The sequence below is a fragment of the Cicer arietinum genome, chromosome 5 (assembly GCF_000331145.2).
Source record: "Cicer arietinum cultivar CDC Frontier isolate Library 1 chromosome 5, Cicar.CDCFrontier_v2.0, whole genome shotgun sequence".
NCBI lineage: Eukaryota > Viridiplantae > Streptophyta > Magnoliopsida > Fabales > Fabaceae > Cicer > Cicer arietinum.
Genome location: NC_021164.2, coordinates 35,134,224 through 35,160,418, shown reverse-complemented (window position 1 = coordinate 35,160,418; position 26,195 = coordinate 35,134,224). Strand labels below are relative to the sequence as shown.

General features: G+C 29.9%; 1 long non-coding RNA gene and 1 pseudogene across 1 annotated transcript; both read left to right on the top strand.

Moving 5' to 3' along the window:
* Positions 1-12,735: 12,735 nt before the first annotated feature.
* On the top strand, positions 12,736-14,670 carry LOC101500724 (sugar transporter ERD6-like 7; annotated as a pseudogene).
* Positions 14,671-15,071: 401 nt separating this feature from the next.
* On the top strand, positions 15,072-15,709 carry LOC140920615 (uncharacterized). Its single transcript, XR_012163345.1, has 2 exons — positions 15,072-15,190; positions 15,357-15,709. It is a non-coding gene; the product is annotated as an uncharacterized lncRNA (long non-coding RNA).
* Positions 15,710-26,195: the final 10,486 nt, after the last annotated feature.

Below are 26,195 nucleotides of genomic sequence, written 5' to 3'. Positions count from 1 at the left end.
GAGTATTCTTAGTTTGGAAAACTGTACTTATACTAATATTGTCAGTTTGACTTCTTATTTGAATGGGTCCCAGGTACCATTTGTTGTTGTGTAAATGTCTTGGAATTTATAATTGGAGGAACTTTTCCGCTGCTTGTAAATTTTAATGACTCAATTATTTATCCAATGGCATTTCATGATTTAATTCTTTGTTTGTTTTTAATTACTTTTAGAAAGAAAAAAAAATACCCTCGCTTTGAAAAACGGGGTGTTACAACCCACATACCTTTCACCGTCCATCTAGTCACTGAAACGATCATTTCAAATCTTCACACTTGACTTCCCAAGACCAACAACTAAACCATAAATTATTTGTTACATTTCTTCTTTTTTACTCTCGATCATTGGATAAAATTCTAAAAGTCTGATCCTCGAAATCTCCAAATACTCATCACCTTGTCTAAATTCATCCATTTCATCTTAAGATACACTACAAGGTCTTACTCATCATTGACTCTAACCGTCTTAGTAATCTCACTAATGAAAACTCTTCTAATCATAACACAATAGTATTAGTAAATCTTTAAACACTTCCATCCATAACATGAATTATTTATCAATTGCCTACCTCGACTCCCTTGATTATACAAGTTTAAGGTGTCACTTGGTCCTCCATCCAACCTTGTGGAATTTAAATCGTCAACTTAAAGATCAACCATCTTAGGGTCCCAAATCAAATCTTGATTAATCCCTCTAACTTATCAAAATATTCACACTCTCCTAGTGTTTACCATCCTTTAATAGACACCTCAAGCTTATATTGCAACAATCTCTAAGTATTCTGGTACTCTGTACTTCCAATTCCACTTAATAGTAACACGCGATTCAATAGATCAAGGCTTAGCTCCCTATGTTTATCTTGCCATCACTCAAACGTCCTATAATCTCCTAAGCCACACAGAGATTTGTCACTTACAAACAAAATATATAGTCTCACTCCTATAATTGTCATGAGATTCATACTTAACAATCTAAGTCGCGGATCTAGTTTTAACTCGAATGCTCGACCTTACCACTCAAGGTATCGACTATTCCTCAAACGTCCTTTATTTAGTCAAGGTAGTATTCACCCCTAATGTGTAACACCCCTTAACTGCATTACAAGCCTCTTTCGTTGACACATAAGCATCAAATGTTATTCCAAATGGAAGCATCGTCTTCTCAACAATTCCATGGTGTTCACATCTCTTTGACAATTATCAAACTCCATCCAATCTCATCTTGAAATCTACCAGGAAAACATCTAATACTTTTATTATAAAAAAATCTCCACTTAGATCTTTACTTGAAATCCCCTATCATTCTAACGTTCATCCATCTATATCCATCATCTTCGAGTTAACAACAACAACATAACCTCTGTATCCTTGGAACCACTTCATAAATCACATGCCGTCATGATTCGCTTCAACCTTGCCTTTCCTAGACCAATACGTTTAAGGAATTCATAGACACTCGTCAACCAAAGTCGACTAATGTTCTATGTTTTAACTACTCTTCCAACTAAAGTACTACAAGGCATGTTGTTTCTTATAAGAAACAATAAACTACTTAACCTTATCATGCTTGACCCAAGACAACAAATACAAAGCACACATGGACTCCAGTTACTTGATACCCCTAAACACGACTCTTGATCAGCTTAGGATACCCAAATCACAGCCCCAAAGAAATTTAAACCAACGCTCTGTTACCACAATCTAACACCCCGATATTTAACAGCGCGGGTCTATTTTTTTTTCGAAACAAATTAATAAAAATACCATGTCGTAACACAAACGACAAAAGTCATAAATAATTAAATCATAATAAACAACCGGACAAAAAGGAGGGGAGAATAAATAAAATTCATAAATAAAACCCTAAGTTGATCATCAATCTAATTGAGGGTAACTAGGTACTAAGGATCCACAAGCGGCATCAAGTCTCACCGCTTTCGATTACAAATCAAAATCATCGCTATGCCACGTCTTCAATATCGTTGCAATTTCAGCACGTCTCCAAACTCTAATAACCTGGGGTGTAAGCCCGGTCCACAATAATGTAAAGGGTCACCAACCGAAATTAACAAATAACACTTGGCAAAATTCTTATATTTCAAATGCTCAAGAGAATCTTTCGTCTTAGCATACTTTACGAAAGGGTTTTCATATGTCAAAAATGCATAAGCAAAGTTGAAAAAGAAGTTTTTAACAAAACTGCACTGTCGTATTCGAATACAGCAATGTCGTAGTCGAATACAATTGAGAAAAATGCAGAATTTCAGTTCTAAAATGGCTTTAAATCAGTTAACACTTCAAACATTCATAATATCAATTATGAACACATAATTCACACCAAATTAATCTCTACGAATTCACACCTTAATCACACATTAAACATTCATAATATCAATTATGAACACATAATTACATTGAAAATTAATCAACCCAAATTCACACCTCAAAGCAATTACGGAACAATAACAAACAACAACCGAGTATGTATATACAATCAGCATAGTATAACAAACATGACTCGCTTGCCAGGTAACCTAATGCAATGTGTATATGCCAATGCGCATGATTCCAGAATTTCCAACAAAAACCCTCCTCGAAGGGGCATAAATCATAATTGTACCGCCTATCACAGGCCTTAGTACTAATTACCAAGGTGCAGTCTCTCACAGGCTAGCACGATTTACTAGAGTGTAACCTATCACAGGCCTTACACATCAGTTAAATCCTCGTAAGGATAAGATGGACCAAATATCTTATGTAACCACCCCGTGGCACATCACTGTCACCACTTAACACTGTGGCCCATCGCGGCCACCACTGACACTGTGGCCCATCGCGGTCACCACAAGCTATGAAATGCATGACGATACTCTAACTCTTTTCACCACAATTATTAAGTAAATGCTGCTATTAAAAGATTCCTCATTTTTAATACTCATTTAACATTAACGATTTTTCAAACTTATCACAGAGTATAGTCAAAACAGATTTTCCTCATAAAATTCATAACGCACATATTATCAGTTATGAATACATAATCACATCAAAACTTAATCACCACAATAACATTAATATATCAGAGTTCTCCCCGCTGCTAATTCGGTGCCAACGTCTCGATTCATTTTCGAGATTCAAGGACCTAACTACATAAACATAAATATTTATAAAAAATTTGTTCACAACAAAATTCCCAAAATTATATCTTTCTCACACACCAAACTTTTAAAACTAAATAAAAAGAATATTGTCCAAATGACACGTACACATACTCGACTATTAAAGCACCAAAATTTTGAGTTAATAAAATACTCTAAACTTTTTATTGTTAAAGTTAGTTCAAGAGTAATTAAAAGAGTAACATTTTAAAACTCTAACTATTTTAATTTCAATCTAACTTTTTGCTCAAACTCTTTTACTTAGTTAAAATTTGAACTTTTTCACAACTTTAACAACTCTAAAAAAATTTGTACAATTTCAACTTCAGTTCAAACTCATTTATTTGAAAATAATTCATTACGTAACTCAAACACATCAAATTTATTTATTTTTAACCATTCCTAACAAAATAAACAACATTAATCATACATCAGTCACACATATAGAATTCCTATATGCAAACTAAAAATTTGGAAGGAGCTCTTACCTTCATTATCACTTTCTTAACCGTTTTCGCTACCGCGATCAAATACGGTGAAAACTCTTGCTCACGTCGACACCTCAAAAGTTAGCTTAAAAGCACCGTAGTGTGGAGAGGAGCAACTTTCCCTTCTGAAACTTCTCGAATGGAAACTTAGATCTAATAGATAAGGCGAGGCTGAAAGTAAAAAAGTTGTTTATGTTATCTGCTTCCCTTTTTTCTTTTCTTTGAACCATATATATACAATTCACAACATGTAACCACACGTAATATCACTTCAAAAATATATAATCACGTCAAAATTAATTATCACACATCAAACATACATCAATCACACATATAGGGTCCCTATATGCAAACTAAAAATTTGGAATGAGCTCTTACCTTAGTTGTAGCTTTTACAACCGTTTTCACTACCGCAATCAAACACGGAGAAAATTTCGCTCGTACCGACACCTCAAATAAATTAGCTCCCAAGCACCGTCGTGTAGAGAGGATCAACTTTCCCTCCTGACACTTCTTGAATGAAAGCTTAAATCTAGAAGAGAAAATGAGGTTTATGTTTTGTGTTTTTTATTTTTAAACACCAACACTTTGTCTTTGTTTTTCTTGAAACAGATGAAGAAGAAAGAAAAGGAGGGGACGTGAAGTAGCACATGAAAATGTTTTTTACTCTGTTCGTTCCATACACACACACACACACACATATATATATATATATATTATAATTAAAACCAACCAAAACAAATATCTAAACTTAGATATTTTTTTAAAAAGATCATCATTTCACACATCACTTCTCAAACCATTTTTTCAAAAAATATCTACTTTCGCCGCAACTCAATTCGACAGATGTACTTTTAGCAACAAGTGACATTTTTAAAAATATGTCTGATATTAAATTCTTCGTAACATAATTAAATTATTCTTCGACAAACAATTTTAGTCGAGTCTCAATATATATATATATATATATATACATATTTAAACATATTACAAACTCTAACAAAATATGTTTTTGGTACTTAATTCACAAAATAAATTAAAATTGGGCTAAATGCCTCAACAATTCAACACAAATTACACTAAAATTGCATAAATTAGAAATTTAAAAATTAAGGGACTTACAAAGTTGTCTTTCTGACAAGTTTATTTTCTTCATTGGTATAAATGATTTTCTACGTGGAATATGCATTTATGGTACATTTATTTTTCCATTAGAATGAGTGGTTTTCTAAATGAAAGTCGCCTTAGTGGCAGGTATATCTGGATCCTATAATTTTTTGGAGCATGCACAATATTAAATTGTTTTGTGATTGTTTTATTGTGGTTGATGTGTATTTAATGAGATTACAAATTCTCTTAGATGATTTGATGGTATAATGATATTTTTATTTTTCTTGAGTGATTTTGAAGTTATCATATTATTTCCTTGAATGTTTTGATATCTCGTTATGTGTTTGATACGGTTCTATGTTGATTACTAGTGTATTCTTGTTACTTATATTATAGTATCAACATAAATTTAAAATTCACTTCCTTCATCGTTTGTATGTGCACATTTGTGAAAACACATTACAGGTTATCAGTTGTTATTTTGAGCTCAAATATGTTTTTATAAAATTATTGGCAATCCAGTATATCTTGTAATTAATTATGTCTTTTGACTAGAATGTTAACGATGTATATAAAAAAAATAGTTTACTCTATTTTATTGTTATAATATAATAATCTAATATTATTTTGAGTTGCAATGTATATTTGTGTGAATAAGACATCTTAAACTATTATTTTGATTTTTTTAATGAAATTTGAAAGAATTTGCACCTCTTATTGAAGTGATTTTCCCTCCACTGTAAATTTGCTTATGAAAAGTATTTTAAAAATGTTACTATTAAATTATTTTAATTTAGGGTGTCGCAAAATTGGACATAAGCCTTAGGTTGTTAGCAGTAAAAATAGTATAAATTCTTATGTGTTCTCTCTTCTCTCTCTTTTATTTTGGCATATTTACTGGACACACTTTATTTATTTTATCCATCCTGCTATTAATTTCAAGCATCACACTTAAAATTATTCAATAATTTTTAAGTGGTTATTTTATTTTTGGATTTTAAAGTTTACAATTCACCCACTCTCGTGTTTGGAGTCACTTGTTCAATAGAATTACTTATTTTTCCTCCAAAACAATAGGGAGTTTAAAATTCAAGGAGTTTGAATAGTTTGTTTTGTATTTCTTTCGTGACTCGAAGCTTGAGTTGAAGGAAATTACTTATGTTGATTAGAATTACCTGTAACACCCTAATTTCTTATTATTATATTTTAATGATATAATGATGCACAACTATTATTATTGGTGTGTTTGACATGTGTGATAATTTCCTTCGCGGTTTTCCTATGTGTTTGCCTTAGTGATTTATTTAAATTATTAAAATTAATAATGTTGAAATTGTTTTATATATATACAAAATAAACAATAAGTAAACGTGTGTTGTTGCACTAGTCTGAGTATAACGTAACGTGGGATGAATAGGAATGATGTAATTCTGAATGATTCATCTGAGGTTTAATAGGTATGGTCGAGTTCTATTGAGTAATAATAATTCATTAATAACATATGAACGTTAATAGTGAGGACTCAAATATAATTTAGAAACCTATAGAATTGTTGTGAATTAATTTATATCGAGATTGCATGTTATTTGATTATATGAAACCTTATGTTGATTGTTATTGTATGAATGATATGTATTTGAGTGCTCTTATTTACTTGATTGAAATTGTGATATTACTCGAGTGCATCACTTGTGTGATTTCTTACTCTCTGATTGATAGGACTAGACTGTGCATTGTGAGTGGTGTAAACCAAATATTGAGATTTTATTGTGATTGACTGATATACATATAAAATTATGTAAATTCTGATGAATATTGTGAATTCAAACTGAGACTTGTTGAGTTGTGATAATCGAATAAGTATGAAATAGGTGTTGTATGTTTTGTAGTGAGCAGTATTTTGTCATCATATAAAGGATGGTCTGACAAATCTAGTGATTCGGGGAAGTACAACTGAATGAGCCTAATCATGGAGGGCTACAGTTGAATTGTAAGGTAAGACTGATAGACCTTGAGGGTATCTCTGGTGAGGAGTTCCTAAGTGGATTAGTGGGTTATTCCCTAAGACCAAGAGCTATCGTGCAACACAAGAGTACCCCGACCGTTACGTATATATGTCTCGGGTTGAATTGAGAGGATCTATGAAGACTTGGTCATTCATGAATTTTTCGTCCACTCTTGTAGAGGCATAGTATTCGGCCACATATCCAAGTACTTCACAGTAGAATGGTACCAAATGAGGAAGAAATATAAAGTATAGGACATGTATAACATTTCATCCATGTGCCTATTATATTGTGATTGAATTAGATTAACCTTTGATATTATATTCTTGAATGTTTCTCTTTATTTGTGCTAATTTGACTACTTGTGTGTTCTTCTCGTTTATCTTATACTATTACATGGTTTTGAAACTCACCCCTCGTTGTTTGTGTTTGACGTTTGTGATAGATGTAGACGAGCTGCAAGGGATGACTAGTATCCTCAAAGTTTCAGAAGTTATCTTGTCTTGAAGACTCTTATTATATGCATTGTATTAACGTAAATTTTGAACGTCTTTTATTTTGGGAATTCCCACTCTAATAGTGACACCGCATTAGGACTATATTTGAAATTAATACTAAATTTATTTAGTTGTACTTCCAAGGGATTTTGTTGTCTAATATTATGACTTCGAGTTGTTATGTTTGATGGAAAATTTTGGATTAATGTGACATGTTAGATGATTACATGATACTCTTTACCTTATAAAAATGTTTGAAAGTTTATATATTTTCTTCAAGAATTTCAATTTAGAAAGAAAAAAAATTAAATATTAATTTAGAGTTTAGGGTGTCACAACCTCGTTTCCAGTTTGGGGGTTTGCCATTGATTTTCCAACAAATTTCATATGTATTGTAACACCCTGAATTTTTGTTCATGCATTACCTAATTCTGTTATTTATTTTTGAAAAATGAAGGGAATTTTTTTTTGAAAAGAAAGTCCAAATGGTAAACTCGTTAAATAGAAAATAGCAATTTATTTTACAGTAGTGAACAACTTTAGTAATGTTTATCAATGCGTTGAGTTAAATAACTTCAATTAAAAATTCATAGAAAGGAAAATAATTAAATTTCTGATGGTAAATTTTATTTAGCGGAATAGAAAACCGATATTCGCTCAAAATAACAATGTATTTACCAGTTGAAGATAAAATATACCATGAGTTTTAAAAATACTCAAAGCAAATTGCAGTTCAATGATATTATTCCCCTGTAACATCACGAAAGAAGCAGCATAACAAAAATATTATTGTCAAATTTCTTCAAACTCGATGGTACCTAAAATGTTATGTAAGAGTGAGTCTACAATAATATATATGGACAAAGTTAGAAATATCAATTCAATATGTAAGAGACCAACGCATTCATCCTTAAAATTATATAACATTTATTTAGCATACAAGTTTAAATCATACAATTACCTCAAATATTCACGTAGAGAAAATAATAAATAAGCAAACACATATTTTTAACAAGTCACAGCACAAAATTAAATAATTAGTGTTCATGATATTCACGACTCAATTATACGAACATATCATTAGTCATACCAATGGAGAAATTCTCATGAAGCCACACAAAGCCATAACCAAAACATGCATGAAGCCATAATATGATCACCTATACCAATAAAAAAAATTGCACAAAGCCGCATAAGGCTCTACCATGCATTATATATGATGCATGTCATGATAATGAACCCAAAAACAAATCTCATACATTCTGATAAAGATCATGTTATGCTCATTTGATTAAATCTCAACCCCTCACATTCCAACCACTTTCAATCCCCAATGCATAAATCACCATTTTAAGGACACTTAATATGTAAAATGGATACAAGAAAACAGTAAAATAAACCAATAATCTAAAGAAGTAGCAACATAAAAACATAAAATTGCAATAGATTTTAATTTAAGAAAAATCACAATTACAAGAATCTAAGAAAGACAACACAAAATTACATGACGACAAGAACAACAATTACAAGACAACAACAATATTTACAATACAGCAATAATATTTAAAAGATAAACAGTAATATTACTATTTTAAAATACACCACTCGACATAAATAAATAAATCTTTATTTTCTGTTATTCCAACATGTATAAAAATATATTCACTTTCTTTACAGTTTACAACATTATTATCTTTTTATTATAAAATGCTCCTCTATATTTTTAGTATAAAATTGGCTTAACCGTAGTTTTGACCCTTCTATTATTACCAATTCACGGAATTAGTCCTCCTAATTTAAAAGTCGATAATTTTAGTCTTTCTCTCATATTTTTGAACTATCTAATAGAGGGACTAAAAATAGAGGGACAATCTAATAAATAAGATTCCTTTCTATATTACATCACATGAAATTTAAAAACCAAAACAATAACCTTAAAATTTCTTAAGTTATATATACTCACTTAGGTAACACTACAATTCTCTTCCTATTTTCAAATCACCCATTTTTATTGTAAAATCATAAACACATATAAATTAATAACAACAAAATTCCAAGAATAAATATATTAGATCAAAATATATATGAAATTAACGTATAACTTGCAAGTAATGCGTTCTGCGTATTAGTGGATTTTTCTTTGATGAAAGATGTCAAAACAAAGCGATGGAAGAAAATTACCTTCAGATGAAACCAAGAGGAGAAAGGAAACTAGGATTCAACTTGGGTATGATGATGATGATATATGGCATGTCAGGAAGCAAGAGAAGTAGGCTTTTTTTTTTCTTTCTTTTCACCCCAACCCACATAAGACCAGCCCCTAATTCAATAACACAACCATTTAATCAACCTATTATTCAATCGGACCACATTGCAGATCAGCAATATGCACTATCAAAACACATTAAATACTACAAACAAAAAAATTTATTGTGACATTTAACTTTTAGTGATATCTTTTTATTTATCACTATAGTTACTTTTAACTACAAACAAAGTATCACTTATTCTCTTTTAATATTAATACATCATAAATTAAATTAAAAAAACTCAATTATTTAATATTAAAATATCATAAATTAAATATATAAAAACTCAAATATTCGTGCAAATATTTCCATCTAAAAAAATATTCGTGTATTCACCAAATCTTCAATTCATGTAGACAGAAAGAACATATTTGCTTATTTTTTCATTTCGATCTCTACTTTCTTTCCCATTTTGATCTCTAGAATTGCTTTTCCATGATTTCGTTCTCTGAAATTGCTTTCTTCTCAAATTTGTCCAAATGGTCGACATATTACTAAAGTTCTTCTAAAAAAAATTCCCGATTTCTTCATTGATTTACGATTTCTCTAAATAAATTCATGTAATCGAATTTCTCTAGCGATTTACGATTCAGACTTAGCGATTCAGATTCAGCGATTCAGGGGTTCACAAGTAAGTGAAAATTGTTTTTCTTTTATTAGCAATTTGCATTGGTTTGATGATTTTGTCACGACCCGAGAACTAAACGCCATGACCAGCACACAAGCTATACTCATAGTCTGGAAAGTCTATCAACTAACTTAACTATTAAGTGACTAATTAGTCCTCAATAATTATTTTAAAACAATATATAATTTTTCTCGAAATTTCGACAGAGTACCCTCTATAATTTCAACGTTACCAATTTTATAAAATTCATGTTTAACTTTCAATTCAGTCATAATCCAAATAGCATAGTCTAATTGTTTAATACATTTCCCAAAAAGACTTTCTAGACTCAAAATAGCTGCAAATTACATCATGACTCAATAGACTTTATAAAAAAAAAGGTACTCGATCAAAGAGGCATACCAAAACAAATATGATCGAAACTTGAATCTACTAATAGCTTGCTACTCAGCTCCTTGCGAATTTGAAGAAACAGCATGAAGGGGTAAGTCACAAAGACTTAGTGACGAGACAACAACCACCATAAACTAGAAGGAAAAAACAAAAAGACACGAATAATTGTTTTACAATCTTGTGGCGATTATGTTATACACATAATAAAATCATTAAACTTATAATTTAGTTGTTCAGATAGAAATACTAAAAATTCAATTAATAACGAAGCGAAATCAAAATGAATAACCTTAAAATCATCATAAATATCAACACAAGTAAAAATACAAATTCTTGAGAACCAAGAGGCAGCTTCATCTCATTGATAGCCCTTTCCTCACAAGGGTGGTCTTTCTTTTAGGGATGGCTCCAACTAACGGATAGCCCTTTCCTCTCAATCCCACAACGCATCAATTAGGGAGCTTACATCTCGTTGATAGCCCTCTCCTCCTATGGATGAAATTTCTCATAAAGGCGGCTCCATCTAACGGGTAACTCTCCCTAATCAAAACGAGGTAACTAGGTACACATACCGCCGTTGACGATTTCATAATTATAACAACGATTTTCACAACATATATTTCAAAGCTTATAACGCATAAACAATTCAAACTACAAACATATCACATAACAAAGTCCATAAAAATAATTAAGGATGAAATCGAGAAAAAAATCAAAAGTTGTGTTCTCCAATTTTTCAATAAACACTTTAATATAGAAAACAAGTAAAATGATAATTATAGCATTATAAAAATATACGACAATGACCGTCGTCAACTCACAACTATGAAGAATCGACTAAGTTTGTTCTCCAACAACTCTCATAGTAGCTAGCAGGACCTCAGCTGACAAATCTGAGTATAAAAAATATTTTCAAAATTTTAGAAAAAGTATTCTAAACTTTAGTTAACTCTAGAAAATCATAAAAATTATTTAAATCTACTCTAAGCACAAAATAAGATTTTTAAACAAAACTACATTTTTCTAGAGATTCATATTAGCATTAGAGTTGTGTATTTATCTCAAAGAGTCTCAAGAAATGAGTACCCTTCTCCTTCCGTAGAGCATAAACTCTGATCCAAAATCCTAAACAAGAGAATTTGTAGGAGTGTGAGAAATTATGCTCTTGAGGATGTTAAATTCATTATATGGGTTGAGGGTTTATGTGTTGTAGATGAGAAGAAGCAATGAGAAAGAAAGAAAGAAGAAAAACAAACAAAAAAATGTGAGAAGGGGTTGTCTTGGCCAAGATAGAGAAGAAAGAGGACAAGAATGAGGGAGTGGGATAGAAAGAGAATGAGAGTGGATGGTTGATGTGTTTTTATTTAATATTTATTATTATTATTATTATTATTATTATTAATTATTATTATTATTATTATTATTAATTTTTTTTTAACTACGCAGACCGTGTCAATTTGATTGATTTTAGTTTTGTATATTTTAAAACTGATTAGAAGTTGTTCTATATTCATATTCATAGAAAAGATAGTGATAGAACAAAACAACATATATTAAGTTTCTCATCTTCAAGCTCAAATTTAATTGAACGATTTTGTTGAAATTGTATCATGTAATTTTTTTTAACATGTATTTTTCTTCAATGTTATATAGATGCTTTGTAATTCACATAAAAGTGGTATTTTTACGTATAATCTTCCTTTGTTAAAATAGCAATCTAATTTGTTGACAAATATGGTAATCTCTTTTTAAGTTGAATTGTAAGAGACAAATGTGTATAATCTTACTTTGTTAAAATAGCAATCTAATTTGTTGACAAATATGGTAATCTCTTTTTAAGTTGAATTGTAAGAGACAAATGTGTATGTATGTGATTTGTCTTAGACTATTGAACGGTTTCCTTTGCTAATTATGGTTACTGAAATTGTAGTGGTTGATTGTAGGTTTGTTTGTACACATTGTAACTATTTTTTGTCCAGCCTTAGCTGCAATATGATTTACTTGATATGTCAATATTATGATTCCATTTGTTTTTGTGCTTTTTGGTTTGAAGCACTTTTAATGATGCTACAAGTAGATTTCATCAGTTTTAGAACTTACAAAATATGAGCAAGATTGCTTGCAATGAGGAAAAACAAAGTTGGTGTCAAAATCATTCCTTCTTCTTTCAGACTTCCTTTTTCTTCCGTTTTCTTCAACCAAAAGATCCCTCTCGCTGCTTCTTTATCTTCTCAACCTACCATGGGCGAAACTACCCTCGCCGGTTATCCAGGCATGGACGCTGTCCAGCGCTGTCTCATGTTTCGAAGACGAGTTCGTTTTCCCATCCCTGTCACTCTCATTATTTCATTGATTTCTGTTATGATTTCTCTCACTTTATTATTTTTAAATGTTGTTGTTTCAATTTTTTGTGTGTTGTTTTAAATTGAACTCTTAGGTATCTTAATTTATTGGCGTTGGATTTGAATTGTATTCGTAGTGCTTGTTTATGTTTGATTTACGATTGGACGGGTTGTGCTGTGTACTTCACTGAATTATTATTAGTTGAGCTACGCTAGATAGAACACACTAACTACTACAGTAATATTTGATTATAATTAAGGAAAACAAAGAAGCTGCTTTATTTATATATATTAAGAATTAAAATTATTTATTTTTAATTGAGAAATTTTCATAAGTTTGATATTAATCCAAATTTATTCTGAGCTAATCCAAATTAAAGGTGTATCTGAGAAATTTTTACTATGTAGTAGTCCTTGTTCTGGGTTACGATATTTTTTTTTTACTATGCAGTACTCCTATTAGATGTAATTCTCTTTGCGTTTCATGAATTCACTCTATGCAGCACTCCTTGGAAGAAAGTGGTCCTATAGCCAATTTCGTTGGAAGAAAGGGGGTAATTTTTTGAGGAAAATGATGATGCTTGTTTTTATTTGGGGTATTAAAATTATAAAAAAGTTGGTTTTGTGAATATATATTGCAGGCAATGAGAGTGTCTAGTGCTTTTTGTATTGCAGGGTGACTTGTTATTTACTTTTCTCAGGTTCTTACTACAAAATACTTATGTCATTTTGTTGTTGTTGTCATAACACGTTCTCCAAGGATTTTAATTGAACTTACTTTTTTCTTTTTCTCTTATATAGGATCCAATGCCTTCGGATATTGGTAGACTAGCAACTGGATATGGAATGGGAGTTTTTTCATATGTGGTTGGATTTTCAATCAAATGATTCTCAAAATTTCATTTTTGAGACACTTACATATGTTCAAGTTATTAAAATGTGACTTTATATTTCATGTATTATGTAAGGTTCCTGTCTTCAGAGTAGAAATTGCGCTGAAAAAACTCCGAGGAGCCCTAACTACCTTAAATCAAGTATATTTTTGCTACACATTGTTACTTCAGATTGATGGTAATATACAAGTTGTTAGAACAACAACTAGATCAAAAGAAGATAGATACAAAAAATACAAATAAATAACACATGAGATTTGATCACGAAGTTCGGCCAATTGTGTCTATCTCTCCGACTGCAGTACTTTTTATTATTATTCAAACTTAGGGTTACAGAACACGACTTGTATTAAATACTACGGTCCAGTTTTACGAGTGTCTTACCCACTTATGAGTATACAATGAGCCATACTTGGCACAAGTCTTTACAGTGGACTGACTAAATCTGTAGTAAGTAGTATGCAATGACAAATAAGTTTGTTTTTCTTCCTCTCTTGTAGTTCATGATTGTTACCCCTATATCTGTTTCATTCATAATTGGAACATTACTTTCATGGAGGGCTTTAGCTATAATTGGTTAGTTTTCTTCCCAATTTCTGTATAATTCCACCAAGAAGAAGAATACTATATGCAGAACATTATAAATTAATTGAAACTATTCACTAGATAAGTGTATGAAATTGCAGGCCTCATTCCAACTGCTGTGTTGCTTTTGGGTCTGTTCTTTGTTCTAGAATCTCCTAGATGGCTAGTAAGAAATAAATTTCAATATGCAGTGGTTAGCATAATTAATATCAAGAGTACTAAGTAGTAACCAAATAAGGAATGCAGGCAAAGAGACACTACGCCAAAAATGACATTTAACAGCGTCCCTTTTACAGCGCTTGCTAAACACAAGCGTTGTTGTAAATATATTTTAAAAATAACGAAGCCTTTTACAGCGCTTTTGTTGACAAGCGCTGTTGTAGGTCATATAACGTTTGCGCATAACGTTATAAGGCTTTTACAGCGCTTGTCAAAAAAGCGCTGTAAAATGAAGCGCTTTCGCGTATCAGTTACAGCTTTTTTTTCACAAGCGTTGTAAACACACGCGCTTTCAAATATTTGAACTACCTAATACAACACTTTTTTCACAAGCGCTGTAAAATACATGCGCTTTCATTGAATTTAACTACCTATTACAGCGCTTTTTTCACAAGCGTTGTAAACTACATCTTTCAAATAATTATATACTTTGGAAACCCTCATATCCTCTACATCTTTCAAATAATTATATACGTTGGGAACCCTAATATCCTCTACGTACTGTGCGGCCATCTACGTTGTCTAAGGTATTTTTTACACATGATCTGTTATGTTTTGAAATTGTCAGAAATTGTCAAAAACTCATACCACATGATCTGTTCTGTTTTGAAATTGTTAGTTGATATTGGTTTCTTTTTGAAACTTGTTGATATGTTTTGAAAGCTTATTATTTTTTTAACTGCATTTATATAGGTGGTATAATATGGATAGGAAATGGATTTCAGCCAATCGATTGTCAAAAGAGTATGAAATTGGAGTGAAGGAGTTTGTTGAGTTTGCAGTGAAGAATGCAAAAGATCCAAATAGAGTAGTTTGTCCTTGTTTAAAATGTTGTTTTGGAAAACGTGTTAGAGAAGATGAATTAGAAGGACATCTAGTATGTAATGGAATTGATCAAAGCTACACATGTTGGATAAGACATGGTGAGAAAAAAAAAAAGGAAACATTAATTTTGAGAATAGTTCGACATATGCTTCAACTGACTTCGATACAGATACATATGAGCCGGACCGAGTTGATGAGATTGCAAAAGCAGTTGAAGAAGATCTTCGAGATTGTCCTAAAATGTTTGAAAGTTTGTTGAGTGATGCAGAGAAAGAATTATATAATGGTTGTACTAAATTCACAAGACTGTCAGCGATATTAAAGTTGTACAACTTAAAAGCGAGTAATGGATGGTCTGATAAAAGCTTTACAGAATTATTAACACTCATAAAAGATATGTTGCCAGATGATAATGAACTTCCCAGTCGAACCTACGAGGCTAAACGGATTTTGTGTTCTATTGGAATGAGTTACGAAAGGATTCATGCGTGTCCTAACGATTGCATTTTATTTCGAAACGAATATGAACTACTTAAGGCGTGTCCGAAATGCAATGTCTCTCGATATAAGAAGAAAGAATCTACTCCAGCAAAAGTCGTGTGGTATTTTCCTATAATACCAAGATTTAGGCGCATGTATCGCAGTGAAGAAGATTCAAAACACTTGACATGGCATGCAGATGAAAGAATTAGAGATGGAATGTTTCGACACCCTGCAGATTCCCCACAATGGGCAAAAATTGATCACGAGTATCCTGAATTCGGGATAGAGTCAAGAAATCTAAGACTTGCACTTTCTACTGATGGAATGAATCCACATGGTCTTCAAAGCATCTCACATAGCACGTGGCCTGTGATTTTGGTAATATATAACCTACCTCCATGGTTATGTATGAAGCGTAAGTTTATGATGTTGTCTCTGTTAATTTCTGGACCCAAACAACCGGGGAATGATATCGACGTATACTTGACTCCTCTAATCGAAAATTTAAAAAGTATGTGGGAGACAGGTGTGGAAGTTTATGATGGGTATAAGAAAGAATGTTTCAATTTGAGGGCTATGTTGTTCGGCACAATTAATGATTTTCCAGCATATGGTAATTTATCAGGATATAGCATTAAAGGTCAGTGTGCATGTCCTATATGTGAAGAGAGTACAAATTGGATGCGGTTGAAACATTGTAAGAAGAATGTGTTTCTTGGACATCGTAGATTTTTACCTTATAGTCATCAGTATCGTGGGTGGAGAAATGCATTCAATGGAAAATCAGAGGAAGGTAAAGCTCCTTTAGCACCGACTGGATATCAAATACTTGAAAAAGTACAAGGTTTGACCAATAAATTTGGCAAACCTTTTGCGGGAGAGCTGGTGAAAACTGGGTGGAAGAAAAAGTCAATTTTCTTTGAATTGCCATATTGGAAGTCATTGTATGTAAGACATTTCCTCGATGTGATGCATATTGAGAAAAATGTATTTGAAAGTGTTATTGGTACGTTACTCAATGTTCCAGGAAAGTCTAAAGATGGCGTCAATGCAAGATTGGACTTGGTCGATATGGGAATAAGAAATGAACTGGCTCCAGTAAAGAAAGGAAATCGCACATATCTACCTCCAGCCGCTCATACTCTATCTAGAAAGGAAAAAATTGTTTTATGTAAATTTCTACACGAAGTTAAAGTTCCAGAAGGATACTCTTCGAACATTAAAAATTTGGTTTGTATGAAAGACCTCAAGTTAAAAGGTTTGAAGACCCATGATTGTCATATTATAATGGAGCATTTGCTACCAATAGGTATACGTTCCATTTTACCTGAAAAAGTTCGACTAGCCTTAACTAGATTATGTTTCTTCTTCAGGGAAATTTGTAGTAAAGTGATCGACCCTCAGAAATTACCGACATTGCAGAGGGAAATTGTTGTTACTTTGTGTGAGCTTGAAATGTATTTCCCACCATCGTTTTTTGATATAATGGTTCACCTTACTGTTCATCTGGTTAAGGAGACACAACTTTGTGGGCCAGCTTATATGAGATGGATGTATCCGATAGAACGATATATGAAAATATTAAAAGGGTACGTAAAAAGTAGAAGTCGACCAGAAGGTTGTATTGCTGAACGATACATTGTTGAAGAGGCTGCTGAATTTTGTACTGAATATCTGTCCAATGTTGAATCCATAGGGCTTCCCATGTCTCGTCATTCGGGAAGACTATCAGGAGAAGGGATAACTGGAAGGAGACTACTGACTATATCAAGGACAGAATGGGAGCAGGCACAATTGTATGTTCTGCACAATGATGATGAGGTTCAACCGTATGTTACAATACACATTGATCAGTTATCTCGTTTGAACATGAATAGGAATCAAAATTGGATAACTCGAGAGCACAATCGAAGTTTTGTAACATGGTTAAAAAATCACATAATGTCAAAATTTGATATAGACCCCGGATCAATTTCAAATAGATTGAGGTGGCTAGCAAATGGTCCGAGCTTACATGTCTTTTCTTACACTGGTTATGTTATTAACGGCTACACATTTTATACCAAAGAACAAGATGATCAGACCACTATGCAAAATAGTGGAGTCACTCTCGTAGCTGAAGCGATGCATGTCTCAAGTGCAAAAGACAAAAACCCAATATATGCAAATCTATCATATTTTGGGGTTATCGAGCGCATATGGGAGTTAGACTACACAATGTTTCGTGTTCCCATATTTGGTTGCAAGTGGGTCGATAATAATAATGGCGTTCGGATTGATGAGTCAGGATTCTTGCTTGTCGATTTTAATAGGGTGGGATACAAAGACGAGCCTTTTATTTTAGCGTCGCAAGCTCAACAAGTGTTTTATGTCACTGATCCTTCTAATGATAAATGGTCTGTTGTCCTATCGACCAATAAAATAAGTGATGATAACAATAATGATGAAGATGTTGGTAATGATCTTTTATTTGCAACATCACAACAACCACATGAAATTGATTCAACTGATGATGGTTTATATCTTAGAGATGATCATGATGAGGGAATTTGGATTAATCCATCGTTTCGTATTGTAAATGGACAAACAAATGTGAATGTCACCAGGAAAAGAAGAAGGGCATCTTAATGTATATATATGTTTAATTGTTTTATATAAGCTATGCATGTAATCTGAACTGTGTTATTGTAAATATGCATGTAATCTGAATTGAGTGTTTTATACTAAGTTCTGATTAATTTATTTTCTGATTAATTTATTTTCTGCTTATATTTAGCTTGATTTGAGTGTTTTATACCAAGTTCATGTAACAATGAGTGTTTTATATTTAGCTTGATTTACATGAACTGAACTGAATATAAATTAGTAATTTACATGAACTGAACTGAACTGAATAGAGAGATTCTCTTTTGCTCAGTGCATATATATATATAGATTCTTCAGAATACTCATTTCTAATAATTCATCATCTCCTAAAGTATTGTGATAAAGACAATGATAACAATATTTTTAATCCAATAAACAATGATAAAAATGTTTTTAATGTCATCCCAACCCAAATAAACCAAACACAAAAATAAAATAAAGAGACATTTTACAGCGCTTATCTTAAAAAGCGCTGTAAAAGATCCTTTTAAAAATAAAATAATGAGTGTTTTATACCTTTTACAGCGCTTTTCACACAAAGCGCTGTAAACGACTCTTTTGAAAGTGAGTAAAAAAGACATTTTACAGCGCTTATTTGACAAAGCGCTGTAAAAAAGCTTTAAAAATAATATTCATCAGACACCTAATTTCTTCAAACACCTTGTACGCATCATGGGAATCCAAAAAACATCAGACACAAACCCATTTCTTCAAACACCTTGTACGCATCATGGGAATCCAAAAAACATCAGACACAAACCCATTTCTTCAAACACCTTGTACGCATCATGGGAATCCCCAAAAACACCAGACACAAACCCATTTTTCGCAACATGGCAATGATCCTGAATACCAATTAAGTTTCGATTTAAGAAGGAAAGAGAATGTAAAGAGATAAAAAGGGTGTTGAGGTGGAGATTGAATTGTGAAAGAGTAAGCTTTGATGTTTGTGAAGAAGATGCATAAAAGGAGAAGAGTTTGGTGAAGAGGAAGGGATTTTTGTGGTGACCAGTTACTACTATGTGGGTTTTGCATGCATGTTGAGCTTGTTTAAAAAATAACATAACATAACAAAACACAAAAACAATAAGGCCTTTTACAACGCTTGTTTAACAAAGCGCTATAAAAGGCTTTAAAAAAAACTTTCATATAACATAATAAAACAAGGAGGTCTATTACAGCGCTTTTGCAAATACGCGCTGTAAAATACCGTTTTAAAAATAAAATAAAGAGACCTTTTACAGCACTTATTTGAACAAGCGCTGTAAACGGGTTTTATATATAACATAATAAAACAATGAGGTCTATTACAGCGCTTTTGCAAATAAGCGCTGTAAAATACTGTTTTAAAAATAAAATAAAGAGACCTTTTACAGCGCTTATTTGAACAAGCGCTGTAAACGGGTTTTATATATAACATAATAAAACAATGAGATCTTTTACAGCGCTTATAAGGAAAAGCGCTGTAAAATAGCCTTTTAAAAAATTAAATAAGGACGCCTTTTACAGCGCTTTTCAAACAAGCGCTCTAAAAGGGTTATAAAAAAGCGCCGTAAAAAGGTTACGTCTATATAACAGTAACCGCTTCAGTTTCCTCTTCATTACGTAAACTTCACTATCATCTCAACCTTCATTGTTCTTCTCTTCTTTTGCAAACCCTATCATCCCGTCCATTACGAACCTTATTTCCATCCAAGATTATATCTCCCATTTTACACAATATATTTTCATTGAAATACGTAACCCTCATTACGTATTTCTTCAATACCGTATTTCTGTGAACCATATTTCCTTGAACTTTCTGCGTTCCCTCTTTTCTTCACATTTCATCTTTCTTCGAACCATTATTCAGGTATTGATGTTATAAATTTTTTGTAATCATTAAAATGCATGTTGAGCTTTTTTAAGATATACTGATACATGTTGAGCTTGTTTATAATAATGCATGATCCATGTTGAGCTTGTTGATGTTATACTAAACTGCATGTTGAACTTGTTGTAGTTAAATGGATACAAACAAAGATATAGAAGTTCAAAATGAAGAAGTTGGCACCTCTAAGACTTACGAAAAAGAAGTCAAACGTGGTGCAACTATCATGCAAAAGGTGATTAAAGCAAGGAGTAATGGCATTAAATTTGAGGTATATTATACTCTGTTTGCTGTGTGTTTTTTTTGTAGTTAATTTGGTTGTAAATTAGGTTATATATATGTATCTGAATGTAGTTAATTTGGTTGTAAATTAGGTTATATATATGTATCTGAATGTAGTTAATTTGGTTGTAAATTAGGTTATATATATGTATCTGAATGTAGTTAATTTGGTTGTAAATTAGGTTATATATATGTATCTGAATGTAGTTAATTTGGTTGTAAATTAGGTTATATATATGTATCTGAATGTAGTTAATTTGGTTGTAAATTAGGTTATATATATGTATCTGAATGTAGTTAATTTGGTTGTAAATTAGGTTATATATATGTATCTGAATGTAGTTAATTTGGTTGTAAATTAGGTTATATATATGTATCTGAATGTAGTTAATTTGGTTGTAAATTAGGTTATATATATGTATCTGAATGTAGTTAATTTGGTTGTAAATTAGGTTATATATATGTATCTGAATGTAGTTAATTTGGTTGTAAATTAGGTTATATATATGTATCTGAATGTAGTTAATTTGGTTGTAAATTAGGTTATATATATGTATCTGAATGTAGTTAATTTGGTTGTAAATTAGGTTATATATATGTATCTGAATGTAGTTAATTTGGTTGTAAATTAGGTTATATATATGTATCTGAATGTAGTTAATTTGGTTGTAAATTAGGTTATATATATGTATCTGAATGTAGTTAATTTGGTTGTAAATTAGGTTATATATATGTATCTGAATGTAGTTAATTTGGTTGTAAATTAGGTTATATATATGTATCTGAATGTAGTTAATTTGGTTGTAAATTAGGTTATATATATGTATCTGAATGTAGTTAATTTGGTTGTAAATTAGGTTATATATATGTATCTGAATGTAGTTAATTTGGTTGTAAATTAGGTTATATATATGTATCTGAATGTAGTTAATTTGGTTGTAAATTAGGTTATATATATGTATCTGAATGTAGTTAATTTGGTTGTAAATTAGGTTATATATATGTATCTGAATGTAGTTAATTTGGTTGTAAATTAGGTTATATATATGTATCTGAATGTAGTTAATTTGGTTGTAAATTAGGTTATATATATGTATCTGAATGTAGTTAATTTGGTTGTAAATTAGGTTATATATATGTATCTGAATGTAGTTAATTTGGTTGTAAATTAGGTTATATATATGTATCTGAATGTAGTTAATTTGGTTGTAAATTAGGTTATATATATGTATCTGAATGTAGTTAATTTGGTTGTAAATTAGGTTATATATATGTATCTGAATGTAGTTAATTTGGTTGTAAATTAGGTTATATATATGTATCTGAATGTAGTTAATTTGGTTGTAAATTAGGTTATATATATGTATCTGAATGTAGTTAATTTGGTTGTAAATTAGGTTATATATATGTATCTGAATGTAGTTAATTTGGTTGTAAATTAGGTTATATATATGTATCTGAATGTAGTTAATTTGGTTGTAAATTAGGTTATATATATGTATCTGAATGTAGTTAATTTGGTTGTAAATTAGGTTATATATATGTATCTGAATGTAGTTAATTTGGTTGTAAATTAGGTTATATATATGTATCTGAATGTAGTTAATTTGGTTGTAAATTAGGTTATATATATGTATCTGAATGTAGTTAATTTGGTTGTAAATTAGGTTATATATATGTATCTGAATGTAGTTAATTTGGTTGTAAATTAGGTTATATATATGTATCTGAATGTAGTTAATTTGGTTGTAAATTAGGTTATATATATGTATCTGAATGTAGTTAATTTGGTTGTAAATTAGGTTATATATATGTATCTGAATGTAGTTAATTTGGTTGTAAATTAGGTTATATATATGTATCTGAATGTAGTTAATTTGGTTGTAAATTAGGTTATATATATGTATCTGAATGTAGTTAATTTGGTTGTAAATTAGGTTATATATATGTATCTGAATGTAGTTAATTTGGTTGTAAATTAGGTTATATATATGTATCTGAATGTAGTTAATTTGGTTGTAAATTAGGTTATATATATGTATCTGAATGTAGTTAATTTGGTTGTAAATTAGGTTATATATATGTATCTGAATGTAGTTAATTTGGTTGTAAATTAGGTTATATATATGTATCTGAATGTAGTTAATTTGGTTGTAAATTAGGTTATATATATGTATCTGAATGTAGTTAATTTGGTTGTAAATTAGGTTATATATATGTATCTGAATGTAGTTAATTTGGTTGTAAATTAGGTTATATATATGTATCTGAATGTAGTTAATTTGGTTGTAAATTAGGTTATATATATGTATCTGAATGTAGTTAATTTGGTTGTAAATTAGGTTATATATATGTATCTGAATGTAGTTAATTTGGTTGTAAATTAGGTTATATATATGTATCTGAATGTAGTTAATTTGGTTGTAAATTAGGTTATATATATGTATCTGAATGTAGTTAATTTGGTTGTAAATTAGGTTATATATATGTATCTGAATGTAGTTAATTTGGTTGTAAATTAGGTTATATATATGTATCTGAATGTAGTTAATTTGGTTGTAAATTAGGTTATATATATGTATCTGAATGTAGTTAATTTGGTTGTAAATTAGGTTATATATATGTATCTGAATGTAGTTAATTTGGTTGTAAATTAGGTTATATATATGTATCTGAATGTAGTTAATTTGGTTGTAAATTAGGTTATATATATGTATCTGAATGTAGTTAATTTGGTTGTAAATTAGGTTATATATATGTATCTGAATGTAGTTAATTTGGTTGTAAATTAGGTTATATATATGTATCTGAATGTAGTTAATTTGGTTGTAAATTAGGTTATATATATGTATCTGAATGTAGTTAATTTGGTTGTAAATTAGGTTATATATATGTATCTGAATGTAGTTAATTTGGTTGTAAATTAGGTTATATATATGTATCTGAATGTAGTTAATTTGGTTGTAAATTAGGTTATATATATGTATCTGAATGTAGTTAATTTGGTTGTAAATTAGGTTATATATATGTATCTGAATGTAGTTAATTTGGTTGTAAATTAGGTTATATATATGTATCTGAATGTAGTTAATTTGGTTGTAAATTAGGTTATATATATGTATCTGAATGTAGTTAATTTGGTTGTAAATTAGGTTATATATATGTATCTGAATGTAGTTAATTTGGTTGTAAATTAGGTTATATATATGTATCTGAATGTAGTTAATTTGGTTGTAAATTAGGTTATATATATGTATCTGAATGTAGTTAATTTGGTTGTAAATTAGGTTATATATATGTATCTGAATGTAGTTAATTTGGTTGTAAATTAGGTTATATATATGTATCTGAATGTAGTTAATTTGGTTGTAAATTAGGTTATATATATGTATCTGAATGTAGTTAATTTGGTTGTAAATTAGGTTATATATATGTATCTGAATGTAGTTAATTTGGTTGTAAATTAGGTTATATATATGTATCTGAATGTAGTTAATTTGGTTGTAAATTAGGTTATATATATGTATCTGAATGTAGTTAATTTGGTTGTAAATTAGGTTATATATATGTATCTGAATGTAGTTAATTTGGTTGTAAATTAGGTTATATATATGTATCTGAATGTAGTTAATTTGGTTGTAAATTAGGTTATATATATGTATCTGAATGTAGTTAATTTGGTTGTAAATTAGGTTATATATATGTATCTGAATGTAGTTAATTTGGTTGTAAATTAGGTTATATATATGTATCTGAATGTAGTTAATTTGGTTGTAAATTAGGTTATATATATGTATCTGAATGTAGTTAATTTGGTTGTAAATTAGGTTATATATATGTATCTGAATGTAGTTAATTTGGTTGTAAATTAGGTTATATATATGTATCTGAATGTAGTTAATTTGGTTGTAAATTAGGTTATATATATGTATCTGAATGTAGTTAATTTGGTTGTAAATTAGGTTATATATATGTATCTGAATGTAGTTAATTTGGTTGTAAATTAGGTTATATATATGTATCTGAATGTAGTTAATTTGGTTGTAAATTAGGTTATATATATGTATCTGAATGTAGTTAATTTGGTTGTAAATTAGGTTATATATATGTATCTGAATGTAGTTAATTTGGTTGTAAATTAGGTTATATATATGTATCTGAATGTAGTTAATTTGGTTGTAAATTAGGTTATATATATGTATCTGAATGTAGTTAATTTGGTTGTAAATTAGGTTATATATATGTATCTGAATGTAGTTAATTTGGTTGTAAATTAGGTTATATATATGTATCTGAATGTAGTTAATTTGGTTGTAAATTAGGTTATATATATGTATCTGAATGTAGTTAATTTGGTTGTAAATTAGGTTATATATATGTATCTGAATGTAGTTAATTTGGTTGTAAATTAGGTTATATATATGTATCTGAATGTAGTTAATTTGGTTGTAAATTAGGTTATATATATGTATCTGAATGTAGTTAATTTGGTTGTAAATTAGGTTATATATATGTATCTGAATGTAGTTAATTTGGTTGTAAATTAGGTTATATATATGTATCTGAATGTAGTTAATTTGGTTGTAAATTAGGTTATATATATGTATCTGAATGTAGTTAATTTGGTTGTAAATTAGGTTATATATATGTATCTGAATGTAGTTAATTTGGTTGTAAATTAGGTTATATATATGTATCTGAATGTAGTTAATTTGGTTGTAAATTAGGTTATATATATGTATCTGAATGTAGTTAATTTGGTTGTAAATTAGGTTATATATATGTATCTGAATGTAGTTAATTTGGTTGTAAATTAGGTTATATATATGTATCTGAATGTAGTTAATTTGGTTGTAAATTAGGTTATATATATGTATCTGAATGTAGTTAATTTGGTTGTAAATTAGGTTATATATATGTATCTGAATGTAGTTAATTTGGTTGTAAATTAGGTTATATATATGTATCTGAATGTAGTTAATTTGGTTGTAAATTAGGTTATATATATGTATCTGAATGTAGTTAATTTGGTTGTAAATTAGGTTATATATATGTATCTGAATGTAGTTAATTTGGTTGTAAATTAGGTTATATATATGTATCTGAATGTAGTTAATTTGGTTGTAAATTAGGTTATATATATGTATCTGAATGTAGTTAATTTGGTTGTAAATTAGGTTATATATATGTATCTGAATGTAGTTAATTTGGTTGTAAATTAGGTTATATATATGTATCTGAATGTAGTTAATTTGGTTGTAAATTAGGTTATATATATGTATCTGAATGTAGTTAATTTGGTTGTAAATTAGGTTATATATATGTATCTGAATGTAGTTAATTTGGTTGTAAATTAGGTTATATATATGTATCTGAATGTAGTTAATTTGGTTGTAAATTAGGTTATATATATGTATCTGAATGTA